Below are 17,921 nucleotides of genomic sequence, written 5' to 3' on the forward strand. Positions count from 1 at the left end.
TGATCTGCATATGTTTCCAGTAGAGACTTCCTTCTATAATGACATTAAATTTTTCAGACTAATAAATTAGTCTGTTAATACCTATTCTTGATCAAGCCATTATGTTTCTTGGTGATCACCATTTTCTTTTCTTGATATTCAATAATTCTCTAACATGCAACATTTTTCTCCCAGATTGACCTATGCTTTGTAATCTCTTCCATTCCATTAAAAAACAAGACAGGGTGGGGCACCTGGGTGACAGAGTGGATTGAGAACTAGTCCTAAAGTCAGAAGGACCTGAGTTCTTAAATCCAATCTGAGACACTTAACATTTCCCTAGCTGTGTAATCCTAGGCAACTCACTTAACCCCAATTGCTTCAGTAAATAAATAAATAAAGATTTAATCATATTGGTGCTAACCTAGACTAGTAGATTCTCAGTGGCAGAAAAATAACAAGCAAGCAAGCAAGCAAACAAAAAAACTAATTAGATATGCCCCTTTTCTGTTTCTATTTATGCCCTTGGAAGTTCATTCAAATACTGGATTGATTTTTTTTTTTTTGGTAGATTTTATATTATGAGATTCTATTTTTTGAATCTTTTGAAATTTGTTCTAGTATATATATACTCAGAAGAGGGGACTGTGGTGACCATGTTTCAGACAATACACATGGAAAATATTTTCTGTAATTGATGCCAGAATTAAATTTAAGAGGGCATAGGATGGAGCAATGTGAGGTGTAGGATCAGCAAATAGGCCAAGGAGACTCATTGCAGCTCATCTATTTTATGGTCAAGGCATTCCCTGCCTCCTGCCTGTATCACTCTGCATCTCACTGAAAGTATATTTGAAAATTTTAACTTCCTGGTTCCTATTGGGATGTGTCTTGAAGAAAGAACCAGCGAATACGTGAATAAAGAAATTTTTTCAGAATTACTACAATTCTTTCATGCCAGGTTTACAATATATTAACTTGACTTCCTATTACTTCCATATTTCTCTCAAGTTTTCCTGTAGTACATTTGTGTCAAACTCAAATAGAAATCCTTGTGGCCTCCATGTTGACTTAGAAAACTACAAAGGATCCTTTTTGTTGTATTTTTATTTATTTTGTTAAAAATTCTCATTTATATTTTATCGATCATATAATCTGACTGTAGTTTAAGGGGAGTTTTGCTTGGGCCTGTAGTTCATGCATAACAAGTCTGACATTTTCTGCTGTATTTTATGTTAATAATGATATTACTAACTGTTGTTTTCTTACATTCATCTACACTTAATGCTCTCCATCATGTTTTTCTCTCTGGTTCCAAGAGTTCCTCAAATAAATATATTGTAATAATCAATTATATTTGTCTCTAAATTCTTCATCCTTTTCCATATCCTATTTCTTTTCAATAAGATAATCTTCACAATTATAGTTCAGTACTGATTCTCGTCCTCCTTTTACTAACAAGTATTTGCTTCTAGTTATAGGCATCTCTAGTTCACCTTGCTTTTTCCTCATGCTTTGTGTACTTATATATTTATTGTCCTTCAATGTGACAGTGCTTATTTCTCTTCCTTGGATTATTTTTCTGTAAAATTCTGGGCATATCTACCACTATTTTTCTAATGTTATAGCTGTTTTTCATGATACTTGAATATACAATGATACAATGAAGCTTGCTTGCTAAATGTAGGGAGTTTTCTCCATTTCTTTCTTTTTTTTTTTTTTTAAACTAAAGCCTTTTATTAAAATAAATTTGCAAGACTCCAGATAGATACATTAATATGAACCTTTGTTCAGTACTATCTATGGCTAGATGTTTTTCATTTTATATTTTATCACTTTATCCAGAATTTCAAATCCCCTTGTCAAATACCTGCTCCTAAGCAGTTTTTCATTTCCCAGATCTGTTATCCTCTTCTGAAACTATTGCTACTGTTGAGAAACAGTCTTGAAAACAGAATGCGTTTTCCATAAGATTTTCAATAACTTTAAGTTCTGTTTCTTCATTTTGGAGGGTTCTATCAGCCCAGTGTAGATAGAAAACCACAATAATTGCCTTCCTTTTATTTTTATGCACCTCATTCTAACTATGTGATTTAAGGAAATAGGATCAAATAATAAAGGATGAAACATAAAATTTGGGGTCTCCTGACAAATGCAAGTTTACATGAATTTCAAAGTAAGCAATTTTAAGGAGCAGATTAATAGTCTCAAATTCTTTTTTATCATTCCTGAAATCTGTACCTTTCTAAAAGTAAACTAAAGTATTACTGCCCACTTCCTTTTTAAATATTTTATTTGTTTTATTCATCAAAGATCTGCCTTTTCTCAACTTCTCACACCAACTTTCTATCCATCACTGAAAAGACAAGAAAAACAAAACCTATTAGAAGCCTGTATCATCAATCAATACAATTTTCCACATCTATCATGTGAAAAAGAAACTATAACATTTTTGGTCGTTCATTTCTCTATCTGGAGGTGGATAGCTATTGGAATTCAGGGGAGCTGTTGGAATACATGGGAATTACCTGACAATGGCTGCTGGAGATCTAATCCAGATCTGCAGAATGGATCTCCTCTTGTGAGAGGAAGATACAAGGAGACTAAGAGGCAGTTGCTGCTCTCTAACTTCTCTGATTAAGAGGCTGTTGAGTTGTCTGACCTCTCTCCTCTTCCCTCTGCCTCCAATTTATTTCATTCCCAGTCTGCAACATCTGAGTCAGCAAAGGCTGCTCTGCAACTCCTTCAGATATTATGATCCACAGCTGACGAGTATCTCAGAGAATTGACCTGTTTTTAACAGATAGCATATTTCATTATTAGTCTTCTGGAATTCTGAAAGTCAATATGATTATGAGTTCAATACAAATTGACCTGGAAAATAGAATGAAGAGGGATAGTTTAAGAATTACTTTACTACTTGAAAATCATGCATACCAAAAAAAAAAGAATCTGGACCCAGGATTATTGTAACCAAATTCCAGAGCTCCCAGGACAAAAAGAAAATAATTCAAACAATCAGAAACAAAAACATAGTTATGATTGCAAAAGTTTTATTGGCTTCAATGTATAAGAAGTAGTGGTGGGCTTGGATTCTTTGAAGGAAAAGGAGCTATATTTGCAACCAAAAATAGTGCACTCAATAAAACTAAGTAAAATTTTTCAAGGAAAAATGAACATTTAGTGAAAAAGAAAAATTGTAATCATTTTTGATGAAAAGATCTGATCTAAATAGAAAATTTAAAATTCAGATACAAGATTTAAGAGAAGCTTAAAAAATAGAGAAGAAAAATATCATACAGGATTTAATAAAATTATATAAGAAGATGAGTTACATGATGCCTACAAACTTTGTCACTATTAGAAAAGTTAAACTGAATATTCATAGAGTGAGGGCACAAGTATTAGTCAATTATACTAGGATTAATTAAAAAAATAAATTGAAAAAATGACAAAGCATACACTCATAAAAAGAGGAATGGAGAAAATGAATGGGGAAAATTATTTCACATGTAAAAGAGATCCCTAAATGCAAACTTCTGGGAATATTATAGACAAATTCCAGAGCTCCTAGGTCAGGTCAAAAATATTGCAGGCAGCCAGAAAGAAACAATTCAAGCATCATAAAGCCACATTCAGAATAACACCAGGTTTAATAGCTTCTACATTAAAGGATCAGAAGACTTGGGAATATGAAATTCTGGAAGGTAATGGAGCTAGAATTACAACCAAGAATCCTCTACCATGCAAAACTTAGTGCAATTCTTCAGGGGGAAAACCTGGATATTCAATGAACTAAAGCACTTTTAAGAATTCTTGATGAAAAGAATAAAACTAAGTAGTAAATTTGGCTTGAGTAGGAAATACAAGAATCTAGAGAAGCAGAAAAGGTATACAGGAAAAGGAAATTATAAGGGACTTAATGAGGTTGGATTGTTTGAATTCCTACACACAAAGATTATATTTGTAACTCATAGGAAATTATTTATTAGGTAAGAGTGAGGAAAGGAGAACCAAGTTTTGGTGGTGGGGAGCTGAGAAGACGGTGAAGGACTGAGAAGAGGAAGAATATGAGCACCCCAGTAATTTGTCTTAAATACAACCACAGCTTCATTACGTCAAAAGTTTCATTTAAGATCACACTGACCTTGGATGCATTGCTAATATAGAAAATACTCAGTGTTTCTGAAAATAATTCTTTCATAGCAGTCATAAAATGTGGTGCATGAGAACATACATTTCCTGCAGCAATAAGTACAAAAATTACAAATGATGGAATAGGAATGAAACCTGAACAGACTTCTAGGAATGTTTTCCTAAAGCATTGTTCAAAATTACAAATAATGCTAGAGATCTTGTTGGGAGTTGTCAATTTTTGCTGAATGAAAATATATCATTGCCTTTCTGAATAAACATCTATATTTATTTTGCAATGTGGCATTCAGACTATTGATAATTTTATGTATCTATTCCTGTAAGGACAGTGACACTTTATGTAAAAGAAAAAATACATCTCATAAATAAAACTGTCTTAATAAAAAAAATCCTCTCCACTCCAACCTCACTATACTTATAAAATGATTTAGTTTTGATTTAGTTTTAAAGTGGAAAGAAGATATTACTGAGAACTAATTATTTCTCAATAAAATAAGAAAATTAATTTCTTGAATTTTAAATCATGTGTCATAGATTAAATCATTTGTCTCATTTACAAATAAGAATCACCAGAGAACATGGAAAGAGGTAAATAAATATTCATATTTTACATGCAATTTAAGATAAAAATAATATATTAACTTGTAAATATTTGTATTTATTATAATTTGGGTTTTCTAGGTTTCAGTTGTCTCCAATTTTTCATTTAGATTTCCAGTTAAGTCAGAAGTACTCTCAATTGAACAATATGAAATTAATCTAATTAGAGAAAATGACATCTCACATCAACTACTCTACTTCTGTTCCTGCAGAATGGAATATGATTAGTAGTGGGAATTTTAAAGTAAATTTAACATATCTGTTGCTGAATTATATTCCTTCAAGAATATATTCTATGAACTATCATATAATCTTGATCTCTTCTTGTTGATAATTCTGCGTTTAAATCTAAAAGGGAATGAATACTATTAAGTAGACCTAAAATCATACAAAGCTCAGGAAAGGGCATGCTCTACCCTTTGGTATGCTGAACCCAAAGTCCAAGGGGCCCAGCTTGGAAGAGGGAGACAATTTAAACACCATGATCACTGAAAAGAAAAAAAAATACTCAAGAACTTACTCATTATTAGGGAAGGTAAAGAAAATATATATAGAGAGTACACGTGTTAGTTGAATTTGAAGGGATAAAATATAAAAAAAAATAAAATTAGAGGGTGAGAGAGGAATGTACTAAGAGACAAGAAAAGAGAGTTGGAATATGGTAAATTATCTCACACAAAACTTCTTCAATGGAGGGGAAGAAGATAAAAGTGAGGAAGAATGAGTGAACCTTACTGTCATCAGAATGGCCTTAAAGAGAAAATTATACACTCACATGAATAGAGAAATATCTTGCCTTAATGGAAAGTAGGAGGGAAAGGGAGAAATGATAAAAGAGAAAGCAGATTGGGAAAGGAGATATTCAGAAGCAAAACATCTTTAAAGAAGGATAGTTTAGGGAGGAGCCAAGATGGAGGAGAAGATACATGCAAATTTGTAAGCTCCCTTCTTCCCTCAATACCAACTAGTTAAATCAGCCCCAGAAATAATTCTGGACTGATAAAAACCACTAGGTTTAGAAGTACAATTTACCAGCTGAAGAGATTCTGGAATTTCAACAGAAAAGGTCGAGGGGAGGAAAATAAAGATCAGCCCAGATAGTGTTGGATTGGGGCTAGCACACTGTGCCAAACAGGCTGGGGAGAACTCTGGGATCAGAGAAGCCACTGAGATGGAAGAATCTGGCACAGGTTGATAGCTCTACTCTGCTTATAAAATAGCAGATCAGAAGAGAATCAAAACCACATTAAAGCAATAGCCAGAAAATATAATCACCCCAAACCAGAAGAGACGTAACAGATCTCAGCATGACTGTGCAGCTGCCTGCTGATGTCTGGAGCTTTTCCTTGCGGCAGTTAAGCACCTGAACAGAGGGGGACACACCTCGGGGCAGCCTCTAATCCACATAGTGCAGGGCTCAGCCTGAGGCAATAGAATTCTCCCTGTAGTGAAATTCCAGCAGCAGTGGAACTCCCATAACAGCAGAACTACTGAAGCAGGGACTGTGCTTTCCAGGCAGACACTTTTATTCTGAATGTATCACCTTGTTTCAGGTGTGTTTCCTATAAACCTGAAACAGGGTGATACATTCAGAATAAAAGTAAAAGGGTGGAGCAGAATCTACTATGCTTTAGGTGAAGTCAAAAAAGCAGGGGTAGCCATCCTCATCTCAGATCAAGCAAAAACAAAAATTGATCTGAGTAAAAGATATATGGAAGGGCATTATATCTTGCTAAAGGGTAGCATAGATAATGAAGCAATATCAATATTAAACATATGTGCACCAAGTAATGCAGCATCTAAATTCATAAAGGAGAAATTAAGAGAGCTGCAAGAAGAAATAGACAGCAAAATTATAGTAGTGGGAGATCTCAACCTTGCACTCTCAGAATTAGATAAATCCAACCACAAAATACATAAGAAAGAAGTCAAAGAGGTAAATAGAATACTAGAAAAGTTTGATATGATAGATCTTTGGCGAAAGCTAAATGGAGACAGAAAGGAGTACACTTTCTTCTCAGCAGTTCATGGAACCTATAGAAAAATTGATCATATACTAGGACATAAAAACCTCAAAATCAAATGCAATAAGGCAGAAATAGTAAATGCATCCTTTTCAGACCACAATGCAATGAAAATTACATTCAATACAAAGCCAGGGGAAAATAGACCAAAAAAAAAAAAAATGGAAACTAAATAATCTCATACTAAGGAATGATTGGGTAAAACAGCAAATCATAGACATAATTAATAACTTCACCCAAGAAAATGACAATAATGAGACATCATACCAAAATGTGTGGGATACAGCCAAAGCAGTAATAAGGGGGAGTTTTATATCTCTACAGGCCTACTAGCATAAAATAGAGAAAGAGAGGGCCAATGAATTGGGCTTACAACTAAAAATGCTAGAAAAAGAACAAATTAAAAACCCCCAGACAAACACGAAACTTGAAATTCTAACAATAAAAAAGTGAGATTAATAAGATTAAAAGTAAAAAACAAAAACAAAAACAAAAAAAAAAAAAACTATTGAATTAATAAAACTAAGAGTTGGTACTATAAAAAAAACTAAAAAAATAGACAAACCCTTAGTAAATCTGATTAAAAAAATGAAAAGGGAGAATTCACTACTAATGAAGAGGAAATTAGAACAATAGGTAGGAGCTACTTTGCCCAACTTTATGCCAATAAATTTGATAACTTAAATGAAATGGAAGAATACCTTCAAAAATATAGCTTGCCCAGATTAACAGAGGAAGAAGTAAATAGTCTAAATAGTCCCATTTCAGAAAGAGAAATAGAACAAGCTATTAACCAACTCCCTAAGAAAAAATCCCCAGGACCAGATGGATTTACATGTGCATTCTACCAAACATTTAAAGAACAACTAACTCCAATGCTATATAAACTATTTGAAAAAATAAGGATTGAAGGTGTCCTACCAAATTCCTTCTATGACACAGACATGGTACTGATACCTAAACCAGGTAGATTGAAAACTGAGAAAGAAAACTATAGACCAATCTCCCTAATGAATATTGATGCTAAAATCTTAAATAAAATATTAGCAAAAAGACTTCAGAAAATCATCCCAAAGATAATACACTATGACCAAGTGGGATTTATACCAGGAAGGCAGGGCTGTTTCAATATTAGGAAAAGTATTAGCATAATTGACCATATCAATAACCAAATTAACAAAAACCATATGATCATCTCAATAGATGCAGAAAAAGCATTTGATAAAATACAACATCTATTCTTACTAAAAACACTTGAGAGTATAGGAATAAATAGACTATTCCTTAAAATAATAAGGAGCATCTATTTAAAACCGTCAGTAAACATCATATGTAATGGCGATAAATGGGAACCTTTTCCAGTAAGATCATGAGTGAAACAAGGTTGCCCACTATAACCATTACTATTCAATATTGTACTAGAAACACTAGCCTAAGCAATAAGAGCCGAGAAAAAGATTCAAGGTATTAGAGTAGGTAATGAGGAAATCAAACTATCTTTCCTTGCAGATGACATGATGGTATACTTAGAGAACCCCAAAGACTCTGCTAAAAAGCTATTAGAAATAATTCAGAACTTTAGCAAAGTTGTTGGATAAAAAATAACTCCACAGAAATCCTCAACATTTTTATACATTACCAACACAATCCAACAGCAAGAGATACAAAGGGAAATTCCATTCAAAATAACTGCCAATAGTATAAAATATTTGGAACTATATCTATCAAAAGAAAGTCAGGAATTATATGAGCAAAATTACAAAACACTTGCCACAAAAATAAAGTCAAATTTAAATAATTGGAAAAACATTCAGTGCTCTTGGATAGGCTGAGCGAATATAATAAAGATGACAATACTCCCCAAACTAATCTATTTATTTAGTACTATACCAATCAGACTCCAAAGAAACTATTTTAATGACCTAGAAAAAATAACAACAAAATTCATATGGAAGAATAAAAGGTCGAGAATTGCAAGGGAACCAATGAAAAAAAAAGTCAGAGGAAGTGGTCTAAGTGTACCTGATCTAAAGCTATATTATATAGCAGCAGTCACCAAAATCATTTGGTACTGGCTAAGAAATAGACCAGTAGATCAGTGGAACAGATTAGATACAAAGGACAAAAAAGGGTACATCTATAGCAATATAATCTTTGACAAACCCAAAGATACCAACATTAGGGACAAAAATTTATTATTCGGAAAAAATTGTTGGGAAAACTGGAAATTATTATGGCAGAAATTAGATATGGCTCCACACTTAACACCATATACCAAGATAAGACCAAATTGGGTCCATGATTTAGGCATAAAGAATGGGATAATAAATAGATTAGAGGAACAGAAAATAATCTGCCTCTCAGACCTGTGGAGGAGGAAGGAATTTATGACAAGAGGAGAACTAGAGATCATTATTGATCACAAAATAGAAGATTTTGATTACATCAAACTAAAAACTTTCTGTACAAACAATACTAATGCAAACAAGATTAGAAAGGAAGTAACAAATTGGGAAAATATTTTTAAAAGTAAAGGTTCTGACAAAGGTCTCATTTCCAAAATATATAGAGAACTGACCCTAATTTATAGGAAACCAAACCATTCCCCAATTGATAAATGTTCAAGGGATATGAACAGACAATTCTCAGATGATGAAATTGAAACTATTTCCACTCATATGAAAGAGTGTTCCAAATCACTACTGATCAGAGAAATACAAATTAAGACAACTCTGAGATACCACTACACACCTGTCAGATTGGCTAAGATGACAGGAACAAATAATGATGAATGTTGGCGGGGATGTGGGAAAACTGGGACACTGATACATTGTTGGTGGAGTTGTGAAAGAATCTAGCCATTCTGGAGAGCAATTTGTAACTATGTCCAAAAAGTTATCAAACTGTGCATACCCTTTGACCCAGCATTGCTGTTATTGGGATTATATCCCAAAGAAATACTAAAGAGTGGAAAGGGACCTGTATGTCCCAAAATGTTTGTGGCAGCTCTTTTTATTGTAGCTAGAAACTGGAAGATGAATGGATGTCCATCAATTGGAGAATGGTTGGGTAAATTATGGTATATGAAGGTTATGGAATATTATTGCTCTGTAAGAAATGACCAGCAGGAGGAATACAGAGAGGCTTGGAGAGACTTACATCAACTGATGCTGAGTGAAAAGAATAGAACCAGAAGATCGCTGTACACTTCAATGCTGTATGAAGAGGTATTCTGATGGAAGTGGATATCTTCAACATAAAGAAGATCCAACTCACTTCCAGTTGATCAATGATGGACAGAAATAGCTACACCCAGAGAAGGAACACTGGGAAGTGCATGTAAATTGTTAGCACTACTGTCTATCTACCCAGGTTACTTATACCTTCGGAAGCTAATACTTAATGTACAACAAGAAAATGGTATTTACACACATATATTGTATCTAGGTTCTATTGTAACACATGTAAAATGTATGGGATTACCTTTCATCGGGGGGAGGGAGTGGAGGGAGTGAGGGGATAATTTGGAAAAATGAATAAAAAAATATAAATAAAGATATAGGTGGAAATTAAAAAAAAAAGAAATGAACAAAGGATGAATACAGCGAGGCTTGGAGAGACATCAAATTATGCTGAGTGAAATAAGCAGAACTGGGAGATCATTATACACTTCAACAACAATACTATATGAGGATATATTCTGATGGAAGTGGATAACTTCAACATAGAGAGGAGCAAATCCAATTCCAATTGATCAATGATGGACAGAATCAGCTACACCCAGAGAAGGAACATTGGGAAATGAGTGTAAACTGTTAGCTTTTTTTTTTGCTTTTCTCCCCAAGTTATTTTTACCTTCTGAATCCAATTCTTCCTTTGCAACAACACCCACAACAAAATTTGGTTGTGCACATATATATTGTACCTAGCATATACTATAACACATTTAAGATGTATGGGAATGCCTGCCATCTAGGGGAGGGGGTGGAGGAAAGGAGGGGGAAAATTTGGAACAGAAAGAATACAAGGAATAACGCAATGTAAAAAGTTACCTATACATATGTACTGTCAAAACATGTTATAAGTATAAAATTAATGAAAAATAAAAAATATATATATATACATATATATATATATACATATAATATAATGACTCTTGGGACATCTCTAATTACATTGCATCTATTAAACCTGATTATGATAAGATTCAAAGGAAGAAAATGTTTCATTTCCATGTGTTTGGTTTGAATGCATAGAATTTATCATTATTTATTATTGTTCATTTATGTCTATCTTTTAACTTTTTTTTTCATTCTTGTGTTTGAACTTCCAAGTTTCTCTACAGCACTGTTTTTTTCACAAATAATGCTTAGTGTGTGAATATATATATATAAAATTTTCCCAAACAGCATTATACTCAGTTTTTCTACATATTTCTGCCTATAAACTTGTACCTTTGGCCATCTAGAATATACCATTCTAAGTTCTTTGACATTGTATAGTTATTGTTCAGTCACATCAAACTTTTTTTGAGCTTTTCCTCTCCTTTTCCCTCTCCCTCTCTCAGTCCTCTTATGGACTAGATTTCTTTCTTAAGGACCCTGTCTTAAACCCAAATCACTCTGGTTCTCATTAATTGGACAACAATAGGCCCCAGTCCAAACTATACACCTTATAGAGGCGTGTGCTGGAACTACGTTTGAGTTTTTCATGAAAGTTGATTATTTAAATTTCAGTGTGATCATCAACAAGTTGGACAATGACAAATGCTATCAATCAGCATTTAATGTTTTGTTTTTCTGATTTTTTTTAATCATAAAAATATTAATAAAGCAACTGAGCTTATAATTGGGTCAGATATACTCTCCCCAGCCCAGCAGAGAGCTGGTTGTTAAACATTTATTAGCAAACCACTAGTATTGAAATACTGTAAACTATTTTTCAAGGGATAATGTAGAGTGGCCTCAGCAGCAGAAAAACCTGAGAAATGTTGGTTGGGTAACTATGACCAAGACACTTAATCTCTCAGTATCCCAAGACAACATTCTAAGCCTGGAGGTTGCAAAATGGGTTTCAGCCTGCATGAGTAGAAGAAACTCCCCTACTGGAAATAGTCTAGGCCAAGTTTTGACTTACATATCAGATGTTTTATGCATTTTTGTAATTACATCTCAAAATTCTCTAAAGTATGTCTCTATAGGATAAATCTCTGTAATATATCTAGAATTCTATAAACCCTATTATTGACTGTATCACCCTGGAAAAGTTACTTAACTTTTGTCCATCTCAGTAAACTCAGTATAAATTGGGCATAATAATAGCACTTACCTCAAATGACTGTTGTGAAGATAAAATTAAATGATACTTGTAAATCATTTAGTATAGTATCTGACACAAGGTAGGTTCTTAACAAATGCTCATTCTTTCTTTTACTTCTTCAAACTGGAAATGGGAGTTTGAGGAAGGAAAAATGAAACCAAAAAGACATAGAATACATTTTAACTAATAATTTACTACTTTTTTCTGCCATAATGAGATTGTATTTCCAAAACAATATCTTGAATTTAATGAATGGTTTCTATCACTCATGCTCCTACATCCCCTTCTTTCTGTAGTCAATCTTTTGAACTTCAAATGGAAATCCTAATATAATATGAAATTTGAAATATAGTACAGAGCACCGTTTGAAATCCATTTTCTTTCTTTTAATGAAAATATAGTATAATTTTATATATCCTAGGTGTTAATTTGGACAGGATTTTTGACAGCATCTAATTCAAGTAATATACTATAGAAATTAGAAGAATGAGTAGCAAAGTAGATCCTCAACTATCAGTGACTCACATATTCAAATATCTAGCTAGCTATATAGCCAGAATCTATTCATTCTCAATCTAGTGTTGAGCCTTTCTTCCTTCCTTCCTTCCTTCCTTCCTTCCTTCCTTCCTTCCTTCCTTCCTTCCTTCCTTCCTTCCTTCCTTCCTTCCTTCCTTCCTTCCTTTTTTCCTTCCTTTCTTCCTTCCTTTCTTCCTCTCTTCCTTCCTTCCTTCCTTCCTTCTTTCCTTCCTTCCTTCCTTCCTTCCTTCCTTCCTTTCTTCCTTCCTTTCTTTTTTTCTTTGTTTCTTTGTTTGTTTGTTTCTTTCTTTCTTTCTTTCTTTCTTTCTTTCTTTCTTTCTTTCTTTCTTTCTTTCTTTCTTTCTTTCTTTCTTTCTTTCTTTCTTTCTTTTTCTTTCTTTCTTTCTTTCATTTATTTATTTATTTAACACACATTTATTTAACTTTATGAATCATATTGGGAGATAAAAAGTCAGAGCAAAAGAAAAAAACCATGGGAGAGAGATAAAAAAAAAAACAGAAAAAAAGAAGTTAATACATATGTTAATTTACATTCAATCTCCTTATGAGTCTTTCTTGATAAAAAAAGTTTTATAATGGTATAATTAGATCTATGATTTCTTCCAGAGGTGATATCACATAAAACACATTAACTAAATTGAGTTTTTTAAATGAAAAATATAATCTCAACCATATAAAAATAAAGATAATCTCTATGAAATTTTTAATACTACATAGGGGAGAACTCAATGAATTATTAAGAAAAAATGAATTTATGTTCTCAACTAAACCAAATCACTTTCTCCATTATTATTTATGTTCACCTTATATGCCTTCTGTCATTTATGCATAATTCATTTGACAAATTAATGCAGATCTTCTCATACCTCTCCTTGTATAATAAAATAATATTTTGCCAATTATTATTTTAACTAATTTTCACTATTTACATGGATGAAACAAAGATGATATAATGACTTCCTAAGGGTACATAGTAGGCCAGAAAAATAAAACACTAGAATTCACTTCACTTTTATTATTTATAAAATTTCTTCTACATGCCTAAAATTTCCTTTCAAGCATCACTTTTCTTTATCACATCATTATCATTAAGTATATATTCTATTAACAGCTATATTTTAATATACAAAAATATGACTTTAGGGAGCTAAGTGGTGCAATGGATAAAGCATCAATTTTAAAGTCAGGAGGACCTGAGTTTAAACCTGGCCTCAGGTACTTCTTGGGCAAGTCACTTAACTCCAGTTGCCTCAGACCAAAATAAATAAATAAATAAGCAAACAAACAAACAAACAAATAAATAAATACTTTTAAAAATATATTAATTATGTATAAAAACCTAAACTTTCATTTCTATTAGTCATTAGGTTGAAAGGAATCAAAAATAAATTTTAAAATCTAAGTGGTCTTCATCATTGTTAGTCTCGAGGAAACTTGTATGATTTTGACTCATACATGGCATACTATTTTGCTGCAGAACACTCTTTATGTTCGTGAGTTGCTCTACCAGAGGCAACTCTTTTAATTGTTAACAAATAATAAGCACATTGTTATCTTTTATTGTCTAAAAGTTTCTAGTCAATTATGTCACTCTAAAGATGTGGTCTACTATTGAATTTTACTTGTGAAAGCCTCCCTGACCTTTTAAAAAATATTTTCATAAAACCCATACGTTTATCTTGTATTCATAAAAAGATAGTTTTCTGTGTCATTAGATATTGATATTCTATTCCATTTTTTCTTTTCTTTTCTTTTAATATTATTTAGCTTACTAGATGATAGTGATAAATTAATCAAACCTTAAAAGAAGAAATATTTTTGAGTCATATTATCAAAAGGGATATCTGATGAGAAAATTCCTCACAGGACTCTCTAAGTCTTCTTGATGGGAAAAAGATGACTTTACTTAGCAAATAGAAATATTCAAAAATACAAGGCTGAGAGAAGGAATCTGTTTACTTAAAAAAAATTTTAATTCACTTTGCTACTGTTCTCCTGAACTTTCCTTTTATTTTTCCCTATCAGATTCTTATATACAGAGATTTGATGCCAATATATATATATATATATATATATATATATATATATAAAACTATAATTAATGTACTATGGGTCTCATATGATCTGGAATGCCCAACTATTAAGCTTCAGTTTGGAGTATTTAAATTTCATAAATATGTCTCTAAAATCAATTTAGTGATTTTCTATAAATTGATAGAAAACTATAAATCAAACTTTAATAGAATAGCACTAGGGACATCCCCCTACTTCATGTATAAAATGGGTACTGTTTGCCCTAGTTTCCCAAATTGCTAGCAGGAGAAGAAAGGCTACTAGAAAACTCTTATCTTCTCAAACTCAGATTGCATTTCTGTAGGCAAGGCTTTTAAGGGTCTCCCAGACCCAATGACTAGTTGTATGTCCCTGCTATTGCCCTAGAACTCTTCAGCTGTGATTCTTCTTTTATTCTATAGATGCCATTTATTGTTTTAGAGATGAGCCATTTTTACTGCAGAGATAGTTTTTTTTTGTTTGTTTGTTTTAAGTTTTAAATAAGGCTTTCCCTCTGCTGAGCTGCTGCTGCCATACATAAGAATGATCTAGTTTCTAGGATGACTATTCTTCATAAAGAAATTTATGCTCTATGTGAAATACAGCAATCTAGAAAACCAACATATTTTCGGCTCTTCATTAATCAAGCCCACAACTATGCTGTACATTTTCAATATATCTCTTTTTGTTCACAAAGATACATACTATATTCATTACCATCCTTTTTTTAATCAGGAATCTCTCCAACAAACTTTGATATTAAAACTGGAGTGAATAAAATTTTGAAAATTATTATTATTAGAATAGTGTTTTTAATGTACAAATCTAACATATTAGTAATAGCGGAGATCAAGTAAGTCTTTATTCATGGACATTTGAATAAATCTTTTAAAAATGAGTAGCAATTCAATAGAAAGTAGAAAATGTTAATACTCCTGACAGGAAACAATATATTTATTTTGTATTATTCTTGGTGTAAGTAAAGCAGGCTCTTTCTACCATATTTTTGTCTTTTTCTGCATAAATGAGAAAAAAATAAACTATAATTGCTTCCTTCTGCTTTTCTCTTCTATCTTCTCCCCATATATAACACTATTGCAGGCCCTCTAAAATTTTAGTTTTAGAGCAGAAAGTGATGTAGAAGAACTGGAAGGATACACTTTAATATCAAAACTTTTGCAAATGACTCTAAAGGAGACCTGCTTGATGATGATTTTTAAGGATGGATGTGAATGTAGTTCAAGCTGATGATGGATGAATCTTTCAACTGAGAGAAATTAATTGAATCATGCTGTTGTTATTTAAAAAAGAAGCAACCCAAATTTCATTATTGCTGCCACAATAAAACTGCTGGAACTATCAAGTGGCTTTGTGTACTTCCCTGCAAGGAAATTCTAAAAATAAAACCTTTAGTTTGCCATGAATATTTTAAAAAGTATTTCCCATGAATTGAAAATTGCTAATTGCCTGAGTAGGTTTGAATTAGCAATCCATTGTCAGAATTAAATCATCAGACCTAATAGTATTTGCTAAAAAGTTCACAATGAAGGATCATTTTGTTGGTTCATATTTTATTATTGTTGTCATTGCTACTAATTAAAAATAATGGTCCAGATTTCTATACTACATTATCAATGCTTTCACACAATAGCCCTGTGAGCTACCATCACTCAGCAGATGTTGGTGGTTACCTTAATGCCTAGCCTTCCCAGAATATATATATATATATATATATATATATTCAGACATATGTTACCAAATCATGTGAGAGAATATCACCAAATATCCTATAACCAAAAGTAGAGATAAAGACTCTACTAACTACAACATACTTCCATCTGCATTTATCTCTTTATTTATTGTCACTGGTCCATGAAGGGTGGAAAGAAGATCTAGTCTTAATGTGTAACTGCATTTGAAAGTTTCCTCACTAAAAACTATTGCCAGTTGTGCAGGTACTGGATATAATGCTGTATTACTTTTATCTATTTGAGAAATAACCAATAAATAAACATTTATTCAGGGCCTACTATGTTCCAGGCATTCAGGATACAAAAAGAGGCATAAAATAGTCCATGTCCTCAAGGAGTTTACAATCTAAAGGGGAAAACAACATGCAAAAATACATACATACACTCTGTATGCCAGAGTAAGTATAAAGAAAATAATAATATGCAGGCACTAGGATTAAAGGGGTTAAAGAAGGGTTCTATTAAAATATAGAATTTTAAATGGGACTTAAAGGAGATTAGAGAGCTCAAGAGAATGTTCTTTTATACATGGGAGAGAAAATGCCTAGTGTCAAGAAATGGAGTGTCTTTTGCAAAGAGTACTCAAGGTGTCAGTTTCATTGTATCAAGTACATATATTGGAAAGTAACAGTATAAAAAGATTGGGAAGATGAAAGGAACTAGATTACAAAAGGTTTTGAATACTAACCAGAGCATTTTGTATTTTATTCTGGTGATAATAGGAAGTCACTGAAGTTTACTGATTTAGTGAGTAACATGAAAATGTGCTTCAGAAAAATCACTTCATTGTGTGGACAGAAGATGAATTGTAGTGGAGAGAAACTTGAGGCAGGTAGACCCCCAAACAATATTCTAACCATGAGATGGTGAAGGCCCTTTCAGAGAAGTCATAGTGTGAGAAGAAAAAAGTAGACATATTAGAAAGATGTTGCAAAGATGAGATGGCCTTGACAACAGAATAGATTTGTGGAATGAGAGACAGTGAAGTAGTTGCAAGCCTAAGGGACTTAGTAGATGGAGATGCTTTCTATAGTAAGAGGGAAGGTTAGAGTAGGGAAAAGTAATGAGGTCCAATTTGAGAAGTCTGAAAAGCAATTAGAACAATGCAATTAGGGGTTGAGAGAGGCAGAATAAGTAAATTTAACATAATAATGAAATCTAAGGGAGCTCAAGAGTTCACTAACTAAAGTCAAGTAGAAAGGGAAGACTAGGACAAAATGCTTGGAAATACCTATACTGTTCCTTTATCAGTTCCTTATTGGGGAAAGAAAGCATTTATTGAAAGCCTATTTTGTCCTGGATGCTGTGCTAAGGAATTACCAAATATTGTCTTATTTGATTATCACAGAGTTTACTGATAGATGAGAGTATTGAGAATAGGTTACCATGTGTAGTGCTGTAATGGTTCATTGTGATCAAATTACTATTTGAGAAAATAGCATCATTTTATCTCTCTATAATTATATGGCAGGCCCTCCACAAAAATCCATTGAGAATCAGGACT

At 32.5% G+C, this 17,921-nt stretch overlaps 1 pseudogene; it reads left to right on the plus strand.

Moving 5' to 3' along the window:
• Positions 1–4,049: 4,049 nt before the first annotated feature.
• Positions 4,050–4,387, plus strand: LOC141552662 (ubiquitin-fold modifier 1 pseudogene; annotated as a pseudogene).
• Positions 4,388–17,921: the final 13,534 nt, after the last annotated feature.

This window comes from Sminthopsis crassicaudata, chromosome 2 (assembly GCF_048593235.1).
Source record: "Sminthopsis crassicaudata isolate SCR6 chromosome 2, ASM4859323v1, whole genome shotgun sequence".
Lineage (NCBI taxonomy): Eukaryota > Metazoa > Chordata > Mammalia > Dasyuromorphia > Dasyuridae > Sminthopsis > Sminthopsis crassicaudata.